At 44.6% G+C, this 15,166-nt stretch overlaps 1 pseudogene; it reads right to left on the bottom strand.

Annotated features, from left to right (window-relative positions):
• LOC115174409 (WNT1-inducible-signaling pathway protein 3-like) lies at positions 1-2,296 on the bottom strand (annotated as a pseudogene).
• Between the last annotated feature and the right edge of the window lie 12,870 nt (positions 2,297-15,166).

Genomic DNA, 15,166 nt, shown 5'->3' with positions numbered 1-15,166 from the left:
CTAGAGGAAGCGTAGCTCTGCGAACATGTCCCCAGGGTCGTCGCACTTCCTCTGGCACACACAGGACGTTATCCACTGCATCTTCCAGCGTACGTTGGAGCCGCCCTTGCACTTGAAATTGACGGCCACCATATTGAATTTGTTGGGCACGCAGCAGCGCTTGTCGGTGCAGATGCCGCAGTAAGTGGGTTTGAAACTCTTGGTGCTGGTACACCCAGACAGGGTCAGCTTCTCAGCTTTCTTGGCCTGGAACTTGGACTTACACATCTTTCCTCTCTGCATCTAGAGGGGAAAAGGGCATAGTTAGATTGACCCTGGCTGTGATCCCACACTCCAAGGGTGTCTTAGGGAGAGTTGGGATATGCAAAAAAACACATTTCCAACTCACACATGCGTATTAATACACACCTGAAATAAGACAAATGTAAGCACCCACCAAATGATTACTTAAGATTTACATAGGAACCCTATCATACTTCTTCTGCTGTGAATGTATACAGTCGATCCAAGACCACTGTCATATTCAGGGTGTTGTGGGCATAGAGGGAATTATTTTTACATTTCACCCATCATCACCATCTTAACAATGTATCATCAACCCCCAGAGAGAGCCTGGCTGGTCAGTGGTCGGTCACCTTGACGTTCTTCATGATGCTCTTCTCACACAGCCGCAGCAGGCAGAGGCGGCGGTCCTTCCTCATCTCACACTTGCCGTTGTCGTTGTTGACCTGGACTGAGATACCCAGGCCGCAGGTCTTGGAGCAGGGGCTCCACGGAGTGGTCTGGATCAGGCAGTTCTTCTTCCAGACTATAGGAGGATCCCTGTAAGCTTTCAGTATTAAAGGGCAACGGGTGAACACCCAGGCGGCTAGAGGAAGGAACCCGCCTGCACCTGCCATTCTGCCACAGAGCACATGCTGTTCAGAGTGAATCAAGAGCCCTCAGTCCTCAATCATTCTGCCTGCTAAAGACTCTTGGATAACCCAGTTGGAGAGAAATCTTTAGGCAGGCCATGATGCCAAGATGGTTTCAATTGCCTATTTATAAGATTTTAAATCAGCGATTGAAGTCATATTCAATTTCTGTAATGGCAATATCAAAAACATCAACACCAAGTGCCTGCTAACCTTTCAGATTAACTAGAAAGCAGGATGTTTCTTGTTTTTCAAGCAGACATTTATTCAAATATATCAAAGCATACTTAAAAGAGGCCTTGTTGCTTTTGATGGAAAGTGAGCTCCAGCTCTCTATGGTTCATGACTGGAACCATCCACCCTACTCCCTAACAGTCAGTCAGCCACACTTCATCCTCTCTACACTTCCCAGCCAAAGTCATTAAAATGCCCTCTGCCTCCGTCTTTCCATCCAGCTTACTTTCACAGCAATTAGCATTCCAGGGCAGACAAGCTGGCAATTCTGGCCCTGGTTTTCTCTACTAACACACACCTGGCATGGCGGCCATGTAGGTCGTATCCTGCTGGTGCTTCCTAGAAGCACCGGGGGCGCTCTGGAGGCCGGCTGGCAGGGGCGTGTTGCTCCTCAGAGGGGCAGGACCCAGGAGAACAGCAGGCTTCTGTGTGAAGGCCAGGGTGCAGCCGATGAGCTGGGCTGGAAGGCCTCACCGTTCTCATAGTGGACCCCATTCAAGTCACAGCCCACTGCCATCAAGTCTAGAAGCAGGCGATAAGGGAAACAGAACTCAACTCAGTTGACTGGCCTGTGCAGTGCTTGCCACATTCTTGTGGTGTTAGTGTGTCTCTAAGTGTGGTCAGCCTTGGGGTATTTGCCTGATTGAAATGTGTGTTTGACCTAATGGGGTCCTTTGATGATCAAAGAGACCATGGGTAAATGAGTAAACCAGTCCTGTGGAACTACAGGTTTTTGCAAATCGCATGGGATTGAAGTATTTTCATGTAGTAAAGTCTCTAGCCAGTTCTTTGAAGTAGCAGAGTCCTATTGCACAGTACAGCTCCTGCCCCCTTTGAAAATAAGTAATTGACCTTGAGACATTCAATTGTACATTGACTTAACTCTGTTGATAACCCATGGGCTAGATTTGACACGTTCACTCACAAGCGCAGACTCCGACCTCATGTTGCGGCTGGTCTTTAGAGAAATCGCAGTACATGCCCTTGTGGGGGTCGCAGATGTCCCTCTCGTTGCAGGCCTCTCTGATCAGCCGGGCACAGCTCTTACAGCAGCCGCAGCCATCCAGCACCGAGCTGACCCCAGGGGCACACTGGGGCTGAACCCTGCACTTACAGGGCCACTGGCAGAACTGTTTCCTCTCCAACATGGCCTTGCTGCCTCTTGGAGCAGACAGCTGCCCACCATGGTTCTGAGCCCTGCATAGAGACTGGAGGGAAGGAGAGGACAGGGTTCTTGTACGGTTACGGGTAAAAGAGCACTGCTTGGGAGGTGGGCTGGGTCCCCTTTAACTAAAATAAATAATATTATACAAAGCCTGTGATTTACTGTTCTGAAAGTGTTGCTTTATGTGACGTAATATAGAAGTTCTTGATAAAGTTTAAAGTTCACAAAGAAGTCACCTATGTTTAAAACATTCAGAACATTCACATTTCACATCAGTTAAGAGGCTAAAGGATAAAACAAGGATAAAAAGATCAAAACAAAGTATGATTAGGAGAAGTATCAACAAATTCCATAAATCGATTTGAAAAATCTATGTTAGCCAAAGGCGCTATCATTTCGATAAATGTTTTGGTACACACTTTACAATATATCATACATTCCTCATGTGTAAATTGCAGAATATTTGTATTTTTCTTTCCCTATCAAACATACAGTTGAAGTCGGAAGTTTACATACACTTAGGTTGGAGTCATTAAAACTCAACCACTCCACAAATTCCTTGTTAACAAACTATAGTTTTGGCATGTCAGTTAGGACATCTACTTTGTGCATGACACAAGGAAGTTTTCCAACAATTGTTTAGACAGATTATTTCACTTATAATTCACTGTATCACAACTCCAGTGGGTCAGAAGTTTACATACACTAAGTTGACTGTGCCTTTAAACAGCTTGGAAAATTCCAGAAAATTATGTCATGGCTTTAGAAGCTTCTGATAGACTAATTGACATAATTTGAGTCAATTGGAGGTGTACCTGTGGATGTATTTCAAGGCCTACCTTCATCATGGGAAAATCAAAAGAAATCAGCCAAGAAAAAAAAAGTAAGACCTCCACAAGTCTGGTTCATCCTTGTGAACAATTTCCAAACGCCTGAAGGTACCAGATTCATCTGTACAAACAATAGTACGCAAGTATAAACACTGTGGGACCACACAGCCGTCATACCGCTCAGGAACGAAACGCATTCTTTGGTGTGAAAAGTGCAAATCAATCCCAGAACAACAGCAAAGGACCTTGTGAAGATGCTGGAGGAAACAGGTACAAAAGTATCCATAGTAAATCAAGTCCTATATCGACATAACCTGAAAGGCCGCTCAGCAAGGAAGAAGCCACTGCTTCAAAACCGCCATAAAAAAAGCTAGACCATGGTTTGCAACTGCACATGGAGACAAAGATCGTACTTTTTGGAGAAATGTCCTCTGGTCTGATGAAACAAAAATAGACCTCTATGGCCATAAGGACCATCGTTATGTTTGGAGGAAAAACGGGGAGGCTTGCAAGCGGAAGAACACCATCCCAACTGTGAAGCACGGGGGTGGCAGCATCATGTTGTGGGGGGGCTTTGCTGCAGGAGGGACTGGTGCACTTCACAAAATAGATGGCATCATGAGGGAGGAAAATTACGTGGATATATTGAAGCAACATCTCAAGACATCAGTCAGGAAGTTAAAGCTTGGTCGCAAATGGGTCTTCCAAATGGACAATGACCCCAAGCATACATCCAAAGTTGTGACAAAATGGCTTAAGGACAACAAAGTCAAAGTATTGGAGTGGCCATTACAAAGCCCTGACCTCAATCCTTTCGAAAATGTGTGGGCAGAACTGAAAAAGTGTGTGCGAACAAGGAGGCCTAGAAACCTGACTCAGTTACACCAGCTCTGTCAGGAGGAATGGGCCAAAATCTGGACAAGAGGAATACCTATGTAAGAATGCTGTTCATCGACTACAGCTCAGCATTTAACACCATAGTACCCTCCAAACTCGTCATTAAGCTCGAGACCCTGGGTCTCGACCCCGCCCTGTGCAACTGGGTCCTGGACTTCCTGACGGGCCGCCCCCAGGTGGTGAGGGTAGGAAACAACATCTCCACCCCGCTGATCCTCAACACTGGGGCCCCACAAGGGTGCGTTCTCAGCCCTCTCCCGTACTCCCTGTTCACCCATGACTGCGTGGCCATGCACGCCTCCAACTCAATCATCAAGTTTGCAGACGACACTACAGTGGTAGGTTTGATTACCAACAACGATGAGATGGCCTATAGGGAGGAGGTGAGGGCCCTTGGAGTGTGGTGTCAGGAAAATAACCTCACACTCAATGTTAACAAAACAAAGGAGATGATCGTGGACTTCAGGAAACAGCAGAGGGAGCAGCCCCCTATCCACATCGACGGGACAGTAGTGGAAAAGGTGGAAGGTTTTAAGTTCCTCGGCGTACACATCACTGACAAACTGAAATGGTCCACCCACACAGAAAGCGTTTGAAGAAGGTGCAGCAGCGCTTCTTCACCCTTAGGAGGCTGAAGAAATTTGGCTTGTCACCAAAAACACTCACAAACTTTTACAGATGCAGAATGGAGAGCATCCTGTCGGGCTGTATCACCGCCTGGTATGGCAACTGCTCCGCCCACAACCGTAAGGCTCTCCAGAGGGTAGTGAGGTCTGCACAATGCATCATCGGGGGCAAACTACCTGCCCTCCAGGACACCTACACCACCCGATGTCACAGGAAGGCCAAAAAGATCATCAAGGACAACAACCACCCGAGCCACTGCCTGTTCACCCCACTATCATCCAGAAGGCGAGGTCAGCACAGGTGCATCAAAGACTGAAAAACAGCTTCTATCTCAAGGCCATCAGACTGTTAAACAGCCATCACTGACATTGAGTGGCTGCTGCCAACATACTGACTCATCTCTAGCCACTTTAATAATGAAAAATGGATGTAAAAAATGAATCACTAGCCACTTTAAACAATGCCACTATATAATGTTTACATAACCTACATTAGTCATCTCATATGTATATACTGTACTCTATACCATCTACTGCAGCTTGCCTATGCCGTTCGGCCATCGCTCATTCATTCATCTTTCTGTACATATTCTTATTCATTCCTTTACACTTGTGTGTGTATAAGGTAGTTGTTGTGAAATTGTTAGGTTACTTGTTAGATATTACTGTATGGTCGGAACTAGAGGCAAAAGCATTTCGCTACACTCGCATTAACATCTGCTAACCATGTGTATGTGACAAATAAAATTTCATTTGATTTGATTTGAAATTCACCCACCTTATTGTGGGAAGCTTGTGGAATGCTACCCAAAACGTTTGACCCAAACAATTTAAAGGCAATGCTACCAAATACTAATTGAGTGTATGTAAACTTCTGACCCACTGGAATGTGATGACATTTCAATTTTTTTAAATAAAGTGGTGATCCTAACTGACCTAAGACAGGTTTTTTTTACTAGGATTAAATTTCAGGAATAGTGAAAAAGTGAGTTTAAATGTATTTGGCTAAGGTGTATGTAAACTTCCGACTTCAACTGTACATGGACAGTGTTTGCAGTTTCAGCACTGACTTCTTGGAACCGAGTCTTAACTGCTTCCCAGGGTCTCTGGGGGTTATGTAAAAAATCTGAAGCCTTTCTGCCAGGCTAACAGAATGAGCTCATTTCATGGTGTGAAAACGGACCTTCTCTACTGAAACCTTTCAAAACACAGAATACCTCATAACTTGCCCTCTCTTTTGGCAGTAAACTCTTTTAATTCTTTAGAGTCTAAGATGTGTGTGTGGGGAGGAGTCATACTAAGATGGTCATACTATGGATCATTTAGCCATTTGATTCAGAATTTTAGGACCCCTTTAGGTATAAAAAACATATATACATTTTTGGGGGATAAAATATTGACTTTGATGGATAAAAAATGTATATTGATTATTGATTTTTTACTACTAAAGCCCATATAAACACATTGAATAAAACATTCATAAATGGCAAAAAGGACATTGAAGTGTCTGTCCTAAATCTAGGAGATATATAAAAAAAAAAATCCGGAAGCATTTTGTTGTTTTTAACACATATTTAACTCCTTTTTTGGGGTAGGCACAAAACTACAGAACCTTCATATTTCCATTTGTTTTTTTGAACCGGTACCGGTTACCTTCAGACAAGTCCCGTGACACTTGTGGGGGTCATACAGCAAACACCATCATGTTCGTGAGAATCTCCTCTTTCCACAGGGGTGTCACATTAGTTTGTAGCCCAACAGTTTGGACGCTACCAAACATCAGTTGGCACATCGACGGTACCAACTTCAGATGAGTCTCCTGACACTTGTGGGGGAGAACACCATAATCTTCGTGAGAGTTTCCTCTTTCCATAGAGTGATCATAGTCAATAGTTGTGTAGGTCAAAATGTTATTTTTTGCGAGAAAACCAATTTTCAAGATGTCTCATGGTCTGAAGTCAGGATGTCTCATGGTCTGACAAACACAGCTCTAGCTCTGCCACCTTTCACTACAGATGTGGAAATGTGAGACTGGCGGATGCAATGGATTCAGAAGCATCCAATGCAAACAACCTGATATCTCTAGCTTAAACTGACGTATTTTGATGGGGAATATTTGGGTTTGTAACTTAGATTGACAGACCGGTGCGTCAATCGACTCTAGAAGATTAAAAAGTGATGCAAAGGGAACCCTTTCTACTGCAACTTTACTACAACATTACCTCACTCAACAAGGCTCAATAGTAATTTCCTGCAACTGAAGAATTGGCTACTCATTCATTACATTTTTTTTAAATAAATAAGGACAAGAAAATACTTTCACTCAAATAAAATAACCTAGAAAGTAACCAATGCAAGTTCAACGTATTGTAAGGTATGAATAACATATACAACCATGGCCTTACTCTGAGACCAACCCTACCATCTTTCTCTATGACTTGCTGTCATCACCCTTTTCCTGGTTCTCCCTAGAAAGCAGGTGTTGAGTATCACATCAAGCCCCGTCCTATCAGAAACACAACTCATCTTTATTGTGAAGCAAGAGAAAAGGAAAGTCGCAGCTCTCACCTGTTGAGCTAGAATGACCAAGAGCGAAGAACAGAGCAGAGATAGCATCTTTTAAGTACTCAGGTTTGTGTGATCTCTGGGAGCTTGTGAAAGAGAAAGTGGGAAGGAAGAATAACGAGTGAGAGAGAGGGAGGGGGAATGGTAAAGAGCTAGGGGGAAGAGTGATCGAGGTAGCTGACCTGGCAGAGAGGGGCACAAAGTGCCTCTGTCTCCTCTCCAAACACACCTTTCTGTGGCTTACTTGATCCGAAGGAGAAATGTTTCTCTACATAACTGCTGGCTTGCTCTTAGACCTCCAAGCCCAGATCACTTGTTTATCCCCCAGTCTGTAGATCTATTGCCTAACACAAGCACATTTACATTAGATTAATCTGTGCTTTATTCTTAAACTTTGTACGGTTAAAACATATTTGAAACCACTGACACATTTTAGATGAACATGTTTGTTTACACTACACACATGCTCTCTAGTGAAACAGTAGATGTGATTTTTTTTTTTTTACAGAAGTGATATTCTCTGTTCAAGCATGAGTGTACAGTAGGGGTATTCAGCTCTTACCCTACGACATGGTTTCTCAAATTCGGTCCTGGGGACCCCAAGAGGTGCACATTGTGGGTTTTGCCCTAGCACTACATAGCTGATTCAAATAATCAACGTATAATCTAGCAAAAACTAAAAAGTGCACCATTTGGGATCCCCTGGACCGAGTTTTGGAAACGCTGTCCTACGAGGTCCGGAGCCTGATGGTTTTCAGTTCTTACTAATGAATGAGAAAGTTACAAACACACAAATGTCATACCCCCAAGACATGCTAACCTCTCACATTACAATAACCAATAACGGGAGGGGGGTAGGATATCTATGCCTCTGTAACTTTCTCACTCATCATTATTCACGATTCATTCAGGATTGTCTGTAATCAAGGTAGCATCCACATTCATGTAGAAGTATTTAGAAAACTGAAACAATACATTATTTACCATTCATTTCTATTGAATTTAATCTGAAACACAACCAAAACAAACAGCAAATGCATCCAACAAATTTGTAGAGTCACTAGCTTGATGTAGTCATTGCGTGCTATGAATATGGGACCAAATACTTCACGTTTTACTACTTTATATATGTATATGATTGTGTCTATAGACAGTATAGACATAATATGAATAGAAAAGGTACAGCAGTAGTTATATAGGATGAGCCTCGACTAGAATACAGTATATACATATGAAGTGGGTAAAACAGTATGTAAACATTATTGAAGTGACCAGTGTTCAATGACTATGTACATCTGGCAGCAGTCTCCAAGGTGCAGGGTAGAGTACCGGGTGGTAGCCGGGTGAAAAGGCCGTGGCTCGGGTGGCTGAAGTCTTCTTGTAGTATTAGTAGTAGCAGTAGTAGTAGTATTAGTAGTAGTTGTTGTAGTAGTATTAGTAGCAGCAGTAGTAGCAGTAGTTGTAGTAGTAGTTGTTGTAGTAGTAGTAGTAGTAGCAGTAGTAGCAGTAGTAGTATTAGTAATAGCAGTAGTACATTGCAAGAAGTGAAATCTAAGCAAGCCTAAATATCTTATATTGAGTGATAATTCACTTACAGTTTGTGTTTTTACAAGCTAAATTATCATTCAATGGAAGGTAATGTTACTTAAAAAAAAAAAAAAACGCTTAATACAAGTACTTTTTCTTATTTCAAGATATTTTTCAAGATTTTTCTCTGTAAAAAAACAAAAAACAAAACGTTTTAAGTGAATTATCACTACTGTAGTAGTAGAATGCCTATAGAAACATTTTTTTTCTTCAGATATGTTCACCACACCATTGCTCTCTATCTCACTCTGCTGTGTGTGCCTCTTGCTAACTGTCACTCAAATGGCAAGGGGCTGAATCTCATTGGAAAAAAATAAAGGGAAAATGGCGCCCGCACAGCTTCCAGAAAACAGTGGCTTTCAAACTAGAGATTTTTGGCTAATTGAGGTAAGACAGTAATTCTGCTAATAGATTATGCATGTAGGAACTACACATTGACACATCCAGCACAAAGCGGGATGTTTAAAAAATACTTACTAGTCGCCAAAGTTCCGGAGCATTTCTTTAAAATGAGTCCAAGACGTCAGTTGCTGCAAGTAGTCTAGAGGCAGAAGTACACTGAATGATAGGTCAAGGCATTCTAGGTATTGATGCCCCTTAAAAGCTGATAATACAATGCCTGGGGTGAGAATACTATCAAACTCAGTCCTACTGCATTGTTGCTGTTAGTGTATTGAGAAGTGATGTTGTGTTTCTTTAGTGTACCATAAGCCTCAACAAAATAAAAACACCAAGGATTATTTGGATGTTTACATTTTACTAGTCTCATTCGCTATACAAATGTTAGTGGCAGTGTTAAGTAACACTTCAATAGGAAAAGTGCCAGGAAAGTCCAACTGAACTAACTGAGAAGCAGATCAAAGAAAGGGAAGCTAAGAGAGGATATGAACGGACCATCAGACCTCCTGGTATTGACTGACAGACAGACAGGAATACAGGCTGATTTTAAGCCCAGTGAGTGTGAGGTCACAAGCTTCTTATGTGTCCCCCTCCCTCTTGTGCCTTACACAAGGAGGGGTCTGTGGGCAGGATACTGGGCCTAGGACAGAGCTGCTGAGACTGGGGTCACGCACGCACACACACACACACACACCTGTATTTGTTTCTTAATGAAGTGGAAGGGCCTTTGGCTTGATGCCTTACTGTACACACTAACACACACAGTCTCTCTCTTTCTCTCTCTCTCTTTCTCTCTCTCTCTCCCTCTTTCTTTCTCTCTCTATTTCTAACACACCGATCTGGAACGCAGCCACATTGTTCTACTCGTTCAGGCAAGACTCCCCTTCATGAATGATCACTCTCTCCAGGAGAATCATGTAATTTTCATAATGTCCATATATAATGATTATTTTTACTCTATGAATGAAATATTTTTTTAGCGTATGGCTTGGAGTTATAAAATATTTTCTCTTATGGCCAGTGTATGGCAGCAAAACATTCTGAAGACCAGTCTTTAGTAACCCTGCTGAGAGTTTTGTTACTGCCTGTTGCATAAAATATACTTCTCCTACCACAAGGGGGCACACAGAGTAATCTGAGGGAATCTTGTATTACAAACAACATTTGGGGATTGTGATTGGTGCATAAAGAGTTCTTATGGAACCCAAGGCAACATGACCTCATATGCTTTTTACATAAAGACACAAAATGGACCAATAAAATTGTCCCACGTTCAAGCCAGAGCTTCTTTCATGAACTCCATTGTGCAGTAAATGTCTCTGGGTTTCAAACAGAGTAGTTATTTTTACTGTCACTCTCGTGTTAATTAAATATATGACCCAGTGTCTTGAACTTGACAGTTACAGCGCAATTACTCACACTTCTCTTTACGCCGTAGGTGATCACTCAAACAACTTCACAAAAATGTAAGCAAAACCTTTCTGACTGCTTTCATGAATGTTGAAACAGAGCGCCACCTCCTCTCCTCCTCCTCTTAGGAGACAGCTCACTGACAGGTCCCCTAGACAGGAGGGCCTTAGGGGATATTCCTGTCCCAAACTGTGCCGCTCCGCTCTCAGCCACTCATAAATTACACACACCTTTCACATCATCTCCCACTAGAACACAGTAAAGAAAATGCCATCGCCAGTTGCTAGAAGTGGGTTTAGTTATAGAAACCATCTGTGGTTGGAAATACTGTATGCTGGACTGAAAAATGAAGAACGTGATGCTTTGGCAGTAGTGTGACGCATCCTCACATAACACGACTTATTAAAGGTTTATGGGTTATGAAAGGTGGTAAGATAGTGTGACGCATCCTCACACAATGCGACTTATGAAAGGTTTATGGGTTATGAAAGGTGGAAAGATAGTGTGACGCATCCTCACACAATGCGACTTATGAAAGGTTTATGGGTTATGAAAGGTGGAAAGATAGTGTGACGCATCCTCACATAACACGACTTATTAAAGGTTTATGGGTTATGAAAGGTGGAAAGATAGTGTGACGCATCCTCGTATAGCGTGACTTATGAAAGGTTTATGGGTTATGAAAGATTTGTAAGGAATGTGTCAATCCTCAGGGCCCTCAGGCTAACCAAAGATTCCCCACATTTCCCCCACAATTTGACTAGTAGATGAATTAAGTTAAAATTACAAATCTATTGTTTTATGGATATAACATACATTAACATCATTAATAGTTATCCTTGAAACACATCCTTCAAAGAATCTTAAAAGATAAAGATGAGAAGAAACGGCAAAAATTGTAATTAAAAGATTTAGGCAGAGACTTCCCACCACCATACGACTGGTCTAGGCTCATTTACATCCATTATCTTAAACCTAGCTTCATGTCCACATCCCAGCTCAACCCTGACCTCAGCCTCAACAATAACCCTAGCTTCATGTCCACATCCCAGCTCAACCCTGACCTCAGCCTCAACCATAACCCTAGCCCTAGCTTCATGTCCACATCCCAGCTCAACCCTGACCTCAACCATGACCCTAACCCTAGCTTCATGTCCACATCCCAGCTCAACCCTGACCTCAGCCTCAACCATAACCCTAACCCTAGCTTCATGTCCACATCCCAGCTCAACCCTGACCTCAACCATGACCCTAACCCTAGCTTCATGTCCACATCCCAGCTCAACCCTGACCTCAGCCTCAACCATAACCCTAACCCTAGCTTCATGTCCACATCCCAGCTCAACCCTGACCTCAACCATGACCCTAACCCTAGCTTCATGTCCACATCCCAGCTCAACCCTGACCTCAGCCTCAACCATAACCCTAACCCTAACCCTAGCTTCATGTCCACATCCCAGCTCAACCCTGACCTCAACCATGACCCTAACCCTAGCTTCATGTCTACATCCCAGCTCAACCCTGACCTCAGCCTCAACCATAACCCTAGCCCTAGCTTCATGTCCACATCCCAGCTCAACCCTGACCTCAACCATGACCCTAACCCTAGCTTCATGTCCACATCCCAGCTCAACCCTGACCTCAGCCTCAACCATAACCCTAACCCTAACCTTAGCTTCATGTCCACATCCCAGCTCAACCCTGACCTCAACCATAACCCTAACCCTAGCTTCATGTCCACATCCCAGCTCAACCCTGACCTCAACCATAACCCTAAACCTAGCTTCATGTCCACATCCCAGGTCAACCCTGACGTCAACCATAACCCTAAACCTAGCTTCATGTCCACATCCCAGCTCAACCCTGACCTCAGCCTCAACCATAACCCTAACCCTAACCCTAGCTTCATGTCCACATCCCAGCTCAAACCTGACCTCAGCCTCAACCCTAACCCTAACCCTAGCTTCATGTCCACATCCCAGCTCAACCCTGACCTCAACCATAACCCTAACCCTAGCTTCATGTCCACATCCCAGCTCAACCCTGACCTCAGCCTCAACCATAACCCGAAACCTAGCTTCATGTCCACATCCCAGCTCAACCCTGACCTCAACCCTAACCCTAACCCTAGCTTCATGTCCACATCCCAGCTCAACCCTGACCTCAACCATAACCCTAAACCTAGCTTCATGTCCACATCCCAGCTCAACCCTGACGTCAACCATAACCCTAAACCTAGCTTCATGTCCACATCCCAGCTCAACCCTGACCTCAACCATAACCCTAACTCTAGCTTCATGTCCACATCCCAGCTCAACCCTGACCTCAGCCTCAACCATAACCCTAGCCCTAGCTTCATGTCCACATCCCAGCTCAACCCTGACCTCAACCATGACCCTAACCCTAGCTTCATGTCCACATCCCAGCTCAACCCTGACCTCAGCCTCAACCATAACCCTAACCCTAACCCTAGCTTCATGTCCACATCCCAGCTCAACCCTGACCTCAACCATAACCCTAACCCTAGCTTCATGTCCACATCCCAGCTCAACCCTGACCTCAACCATAACCCTAAACCTAGCTTCATGTCCACATCCCAGGTCAACCCTGACGTCAACCATAACCCTAAACCTAGCTTCATGTCCACAACCCAGCTCAACCCTGACCTCAGCCTCAACAATAACCCTAACCCTAGCTTCATGTCCACATCCCAGCTCAACCCTGACCTCAACCATAACCCTAACCCTAGCTTCATGTCCACATCCCAGCTCAACTCTGACCTCAGCCTCAACCATAACCCGAAACCTAGCTTCATGTCCACATCCCAGCTCAACCCTGACCTCAACCCTAACCCTATCCCTAGCTTCATGTCCACATCCCAGCTCAACCCTGACCTCAACCATAACCCTAAACCTAGCTTCATGTCCACATCCCAGCTCAACCCTGACATCAACCATAACCCTAAACCTAGCTTCATGTCCACATCCCAGCTCAACCCTGACCTCAACCATAACCCTAACTCTAGCTTCATGTCCACATCCCAGCTCAACCCTGACCTCAGCCTCAACCATAACCCTAACCCTAGCTTCATGTCCACATCCCAGCTCAACCCTAACCTCAACCCTAACCCTAACTCTAGCTTCATGTCCACATCCCAGCTCAACCCTAACCTCAACCCTAACCCTAACCTTAGCTTCATGTCCACATCCCAGCTCAACCCTAACCTCAACCATAACCCTAACTCTAGCTTCATGTCCACATCCCAGCTCAACCCTGACCTCAACCATAACCCTAACCCTAGCTTCATGTCGACATCCCAGCTCAACCCTAACCCTAACCTCAACCATAACCCTAACCCTAACCCTAGCTTCATGTCGACATCCCAGTTCAACCCTGACCCCAGCCTCAACCATAACCCTAACTCTAGCTTCATGTCCACATCCCAGCTCAAACCTGACCTCAACCATAACCCTAACCCTAGCTTCATGTCCACATCCCAGCTCAAACCTGACCTCAACCATAACCCTAACCCTAAACCTAGCTTCATGTCCACATGCCAGGTCAAATCTGCCCTCAGCCTCAACCCTAACCATAGCTTCATGTCCACATCCCAGTTCAAGCCTGACCCCAGTCTCAACCATAACCGTAACCCTAGCTTCATGTCCACATCCCAGCTCAACTCTAACCTCAACCGTAACCCTAAACCTAGCTTCATGTCCACATCCCAGCTCAACCTTGACCTCAACCATAACCCTAACTCTAGCTTCATGTCCACATCCCAGCTCAACCCTAACCTCAACCATAACCCTAATCCTAGCTTCATGTCCACATCCCAGCTCAACCCTGACCTCAACCATAACCCTAACCCTAGCTTCATGTCCACATCCCAGCTCAACCCTAACCCTAACCTCAAACCTAACCCTAACCCTAACCCTAGCTTCATGTCCACATCCCAGCTCAACCTCAGCCTCAACCATAACCCTAACCCAAGCTTCATGTCCACATCCCAGCTCAACCCTGACCCCAGTCTCAACCATAACCCTAACTCTAGCTTCATGTCGACATCCCAGCTCAAACCTGACCTCAGCCTCAACCATAACCCTAACCCTAGCTTCATGTCCACATCCCAGCTCAACCCTGACCTCAGCCTCAACCATAACCCTAACCCTAACCCTAGCTTCATGTCCACATCCCAGCTCAAACCTGACCTCAGCCTCAACCCTAACCCTAACCCTAGCTTCATGTCCACATCCCAGCTCAAACCTGACCCCAGCCTCAACTCTAACCCTAACCCTAGCTTCATGTCCACATCCCAGCTCAACCCTAACCTCAACCATAACCCTAACCCTAACTCTAGCTTCATGTCCACATCCCAGTTCAAGCCTGACCCCAGTCGCAACCATAACCGTAACCCTAGCTTCATGTTTACATCCCAGCTCAACCCTGACGTCAACCATAACCCTAAACCTAGCTTCATGTCCACATCCCAGCTCAACCCTGACCTCAGCCTCAACCATAACCCTAACCCTAGCTTCATGT

This window comes from Salmo trutta, chromosome 35 (assembly GCF_901001165.1).
Source record: "Salmo trutta chromosome 35, fSalTru1.1, whole genome shotgun sequence".
Lineage (NCBI taxonomy): Eukaryota > Metazoa > Chordata > Actinopteri > Salmoniformes > Salmonidae > Salmo > Salmo trutta.
This window is presented reverse-complemented; position numbering and strand designations above follow the sequence as displayed.